Genomic DNA, 6,131 nt, shown 5'->3' on the forward strand with positions numbered 1-6,131 from the left:
CGTCCAGTGGTTTGCTTTGGTTTGGTTTTGAGGTTCAGGCATGTCATGGCTTCTGTCAGGGGTTCCTTCCTTTCTATCACTCAGTAGCCCTCCAAGGTCTGAGTGGACCACAGTTTGACTCCTCACTCACCAGCTCATTCTCCTCACACACCTGTTCACATACCTGCTCCCACGGCCCCGCCTCCACCGCCCTGGGAGAAAGCTGGGCAGAGAGCCAGACAGACGGCCTTGGCTGAGGAGTCTCTTTGTTGGTGCCGCAGCTTTGCCTTCTCTGGGTCTGGAGAGGGAAGCCAGGACTGGTTCCTTTGGGGGCTACCAAGCACCCCTCCCCCCCCCTGCAAGCCCCCAGGAATGACTTTACTAAATCCTTATACCACCTGGAATGGTGGGAGGCTCACCATTTTGGAAATTGGGCAAGGGCAGCTCAGAGAGGGCAAGGGCTTGCCGGAGATCACACAGCTCAGCGCGGGTACAAGCTGGGACTTCACCTCCTCACTGGCTATTTCTCAGGAGATTCTTGAAGTCCTGCCAGAAACAGAGAGAGCGGGAAACATCCTAGACACATGCAAGCCACGGGGAATGTTTGAACGCCCCCCACCCCGCCCCCGCCGGGTCATCCTGTTGCTCCTCCTGGGAACCAGGCCGGGAGCCGGGGAACATTGCTGGTCCCTCTCTCCGTTCCGCCCCCCTCAGCTAGCCAGAAACCACTCCAGATGCCACCTGACGGAAGAGGAGAGAAACAGTGGAGGGGTCCCTCCCTAGCAGGCAGGGTAGAAGGTTAGACCCCAGGGCTAGGAGGAAGGGGACGGTCACCTGCCTCACAGAGAGCTGTTCTTTCTCCCCTACCTGCCTGTTTACACGCCCTGCCCCCTCCCTCCTAACAAGCCGTAATAATAATCCATTCTTTAAACCCCTACAGTCCCCAGTTCTGGGCTCAGGGATGCGAGATAGCAGCCTCTGGCTGTCCACAAATGTGAGAGACAGATGTTGCCAACATCTGCAGATCAGGAAGGCTCAGTCCTGACTGGAGCTGGGAACGGTGCCCAGCTGGGTGCAGTGCTCCAAGGGGGAGGGGACCGAACCTGTCAGTCATCTGGCCAGGGGCCACTTCCACCACAGAGGAGGGCCCCTCGGCCCTGGGCAGGGCTCCCAGGCTGGGCGGGTGCTGCCTGCAAGGGAGGGGACTTCAAAGGCTCCCTAATCCCCGGTGACATTTTCAGACACAGGAGTTTGCTTTTTTATGCTGCGGATCAAAGCCCAGAGCTTTATAAATAACCCTCATAAAAGCCAAGGAGCTTGTAAAGTTAAACAATAAGTCACAAACAGTGTGAGCATTCAGGGGCAGGACAGAGGCTGGGAGAGTGGGGCCCCTACCCCTTCTCTGCCACCGGATGGCCACCCACTTCCACCCTGTGGGAGGCAGGGCCCTGCGGGAGGTCAGCAAGGGCCTGGGTTGGACTTGGAATTTCCTCTCCAGGCTCTGCCAGCCCCCAATAGACATCCTAGGGCTGGCCAGCCATTCATTCATTAAATCATTCCTTCGTTCTTTCCTTCCTTCCTTTCATTAGTCAATCAACAAATGTTTCCTGATCCTCTCCATACAAGGCCCCTGGCCAAGGAGCATAAACTTTGACATTACTGGGATTCAGATCCCAGTGCTGTACCTTCCAAGCTGGCTGCCTTCCAAAAGCACCACCTTACCTTTCTGAGCCTCAGTTTCCTTATCTGTAAAATGGAAATACATTTTGAACCTGTCCAAAGACAGTGGCTGGGGGGCCTCGGTGGGCACAGTGCGTGGTAAGGACTCCGAGCCTTTCCTGGCTGATCATTACTGTTAATCAGACAGCAATAAGCCTCATCGGTGGTCTCTACAGGGGACTTCTTTTCTTTGTCTGACTCTGACTCCCCCCAGAATTACTTCCCCTTCTGCCCTCACGCTGGGGTGGGGCGGGGGTGACTTATGTTTTTCTGTGAAGCCAGAAACTTGCAGTCCTTGTCTGAGCGGAACTTTCCAGAGGGAGATCTGAGCACTTGTGTGGAAGAGGGAGGAGGGACAGGACCAGCAGATGATGAGGGTCCCCCGCAGCAGCACCCTGGGAGCTGAGGCCTGGGATGAGGAGTCCCTCCTCCGTGGCCCACACTAGGGTCTCCCCAAAGCACCCACGGCAGCTTCAGCACTGCAGACCCATTTCGTGGATGAGAAAACCGCAGCCCCAGGTGGCAGAGGCCTTCGCCAGAGGTCAGCCAGCTCAGTTGCTCCGGGACTGGAGTTCGAATCCAGCCCCTGCATGATTGCAGACCAGCCTCTTCTGCTGCTCCCATGGGCGCCAAGGCAAACAGTCCAAAGCTTGCGCCTCACCGGCAGCGTCTACATGACCAGGGCTGTTCTGGAGAAAGCAAATGAGCTGGCTGAGTTGGGAGCCTGGCCCTACATCTGTGCAGCTGCTGTTACCGGGGTTCAAATGTGGCCGTGGCCACACAGGCTGCCGGCTTCCTGGTTCTCTGTGCAGAGCGATGGAAGTTGGGAACCAGGAGAGGTGGACATGTGATGTGGTCTGTTTGGCTGCTGTTAACAAAATACCAGAGCTTTGGAGGCTTATAAACAACAGAAATGTGTTTCTCACAGTCTTGGAGGCTTGACATCGGATGGGAGGGAGGCAGCATGGTCGGGTGAGGGCTCTCTTTAAGGTCGCTGACTTCTCACTGTGTCTTCACATGACTGTTGGGGCAAGGGAGCTCTTGGGGAGAGAGAGAGGGCAGGGAAGGGGCAGATAGAGAGAGAGAGAGAGAGAGAATCCCAAGCAGGCTCCGCATTCCCCCAAAAGGCGCTCAAACTCAGGAACAATGAGTGGAAATCAAGAGTCAGACACTTAGGGGTGCCTGGGTGGCTTAGTTGGTTAAGCGTCCGACTTTCGCTTAGGTCATGATCTCGCGGTTCGTGGGTTCGGGCCCTGCGTCGGGCTCTGTGCTGACTACCAGCTCAGAGCCTGGAGCCTGTTTCAGTCTGTGACTCCCTCTCTCTCTGACCCTCCCCTGCTCACACTGTCTCTCTCTATCCTAGAAATAAATAAAAATATTAAAAAAAAAAAAAAAGAGTCAGACACTTAACTAACTGAGCCCCCAGGCACCCCGTGGGGCCTCTTTTATAGGGTCACAGACCTCATTCCCAAAGGTTCTGCCCTCAGGACCTTGTCATCTCCCAAAGTCCCCACCTCCCTATACCATGACCTTGGGCATTAGGGTTCCAACATGTGTATTTTAGGGGGAGACACACATTCAGAAACATGCTAGTGAATTCTATTAGTTGGTTCTTTCATTCAGTCATTCAGTGAGTGAGTCATCAGACAAACATTTATTGGCACCTACCACGTGCCAGGTCCCGCGCTGGATGCCAGGTCTGAGGTGCAAACCAGATAATCCGGGCCCTGAACCCCACAGAACTAACAGCGAGGAAGGTGTGAGGAGGCAAGGGGAGCAGAGAAGTGAAACTCTGTATGTAGAGGAGGGGCAGTGAGAGGGCTTCCTGGTGGAGGTGACAATTGAGACAGAACCAAACAATGAGAAGTTAGCCTGGAAAGGGGGGCCGGGAAGGGCATTTCAGGCAGAGGGAAGAGCCTGGGAAAAGTGAGAAGAGACAGGGTACAGACGCAGAAGGGACCCCCTCCCCCCGCCCCTACCAAACTCCTTTGTTCTGTTTCAAGAGCAGAATCCTCTGAGCAGCAGGGCGGTGCTCACATCCACAATTCTCCCAGGCCCATTCCCACATAGGTTGTATTCCCATATGACACCTGAGGCAAGGGAGGCTCAGAGAGGTCGAGTAACTCGCCCAAAGCCACACAGTAAAGACACTTGGATCTGGACCAGCTTGGTGGATGTGGGCCTCCGGGGCCCTCCCAGGAGCCCCAGCAAGTCACCTCTCCTCCCCAAGTCTCAGTTTCCTTACCTGCAAAATGAGACCCAAGCGCAGTCCCCCAGCGCCCCCACCCCCCACCTGTTACGGCCACATCTCTCGTTGACCTCATTAGGACAGCTGGCCTGGAAGGAAGCAGCAGTCCCTAGTGGAATGTCGGCCACAAACCCTGTCCCAACTAGGCCAGCCATGATGGGATCCCCTGTGGGCATTTGGCCTAATTGGCACCCCCTTCCCCCACCCCAGGAGCTGTACCAGCTTGGCTGTGATCATTTGACAATTCAGGGAGCACTCTCCTGAAGTACTTGTGAGCCAACCTGAGGACTCAGCTCCTCTGTGGCTGGAGGGCGGGCCTCCAACCCCAGGCTGGGCTTCTCTCCCTGCCAGGTCCATGCTGGGTGCCTCCCGTAGATGCCTTTGCTTGATTCCCAAAGCGCCCAGCGAGGTCAGTACCTATGTCCCCGCCTTCTAGATGGCTCCCAGGACAAAGTGGGGGAGGGGACCACCCACAGAGTGGGTGCGCGGGGTGGTGGCTCCACCATGCTGGAGGCAGCCCTTGAGGGGCCCTGTGGTGCTCCAGACCCTGGTCCCCCCATCTGGAAAACAAGGATGATGAAGGCCATCTTGTGGGTAAGGCATCGGCCTCAGTTTCCTTGTCTGTAAAATGGTGTGGATCTGATGTGCCCGGTTCGTGTAAGAATCAACCACCAAATAATAACACTAGTGCATGATGATTGAGCACCCGCTATGTGTCAGGTACTTTAGGGGCACTGAGTGTATTTAATCCTTGTAGCAATCACAGGAGGTAGCTCCTGCTATTATCTCCATTATATAGTTGAGCAAACAGAGGCGCCAAGAGGTTAAGAATCTTAGCACCTAAAGGTTAGCTTTATTTCTGTTCTACTCCCTTTAGCATCCAAAGAACCCCCGCCACACTCTCCACCCTTCCTGGACCTTCCACCTCCTGGACAGCGACAGAGGGTGGCACTCATGGGGTCACCTGCGAGACAGAGGCGCAAATGCTCTTACCTTGACTAAAGTTAGACAGCAGAAGGAACTTCCCAGCCATGGGGGCTGCGAGGAGAGAAGTGCGTGCCCTGCAGTCAAGGCCGAGAGATGCAGAGATGAAAATGTGAGCCATGACAGCAGTGGGACAAGCGGCCCTTCCGAATTCCTTCCAGCCTTGGGAGTCCGGGAGCAGGACAGCAGTGGGGCCCAATGGAGCTGTCTCTCTTGGTTGTTTCTTTCCAAGGGTGGGGATGCCAGGCTATTGTCTGGCACTGGGGGGAGGGGGAGTTCCTTGGTGACAGGATCGTGGGACTGGTGAGAACATCCCTTCCCCACCCCGCGCACGCCAGCCCCCCAGAGCAGCTGGGCACATTTCTGCTGTCTGCGGGCTCATTTATCATTCCGAGGGGGCACTGCCGCCGTGAGGTCCCCCGGGACAGCTCTGCCATGGCCCCATCTGATTGAAATCCAGGCCCAGTGCACACTCGGCCCAGGGAAGTGGCTGCCCAGAACCCGAAATAAATAATACCACAGGCAGGAGGCACAAATCTGCCGCTAATTACAGCATATCCTGATTAAATGGGGTGCATAAATAAATATTTCAGCTTGGAAGATGAATCAGCCAGGAAGATGGCCACACCAACCCTCTCCACGCCTCTGCTTCTTCCCCACAGGGACAGACAAAGACAGAGCCTTGGCCCACTTGCCGTGTGGCTCAGGATCTGTCCCCACACCCCCAGCTTGGCCTCAGTTTCTGTATCCATCAAGTGGGGTGTCAGTGATCACCCCTCAGCCAAGCCCACAGGTCTGGAGGGAGGATCTGAAAGGGCATTTGGGGTGACCGGGTTTTGACAGAGCCAAGGAGGCAGTGATTATAAATAGTAAAGAACAAAGAATCCGGAGCCAAGCGGTCTTGTGTTTGAATCCCAGCTCTGAGACCATCCCTGTGCCTCGGTTTCCCCCGTAAATTGGGTGGAAGTGACCAGCTAATGAATGCTCAGCCACTTTTGGCACACAATTAGTAACCACTCTCAGGACTGGGAACACCGCACACTTGAATCCTGGCAGTTCCTGTCGCTAAATGTGGAGGTCCCCGGAAGACCCAGCCCCGCCAAGGTCCATGCCCTTCACGCCGGCTTGGAGGCCCTGCCTAGAGACTTCTGAGCCTGTCCTCACAGATGCCATCTACTCATTTCCGAGAGTGAGAGCGATA

Source organism: Crocuta crocuta, unplaced genomic scaffold, assembly GCF_008692635.1.
Source record: "Crocuta crocuta isolate KB4526 unplaced genomic scaffold, BGI_CrCroc_1.0 scaffold313, whole genome shotgun sequence".
NCBI lineage: Eukaryota > Metazoa > Chordata > Mammalia > Carnivora > Hyaenidae > Crocuta > Crocuta crocuta.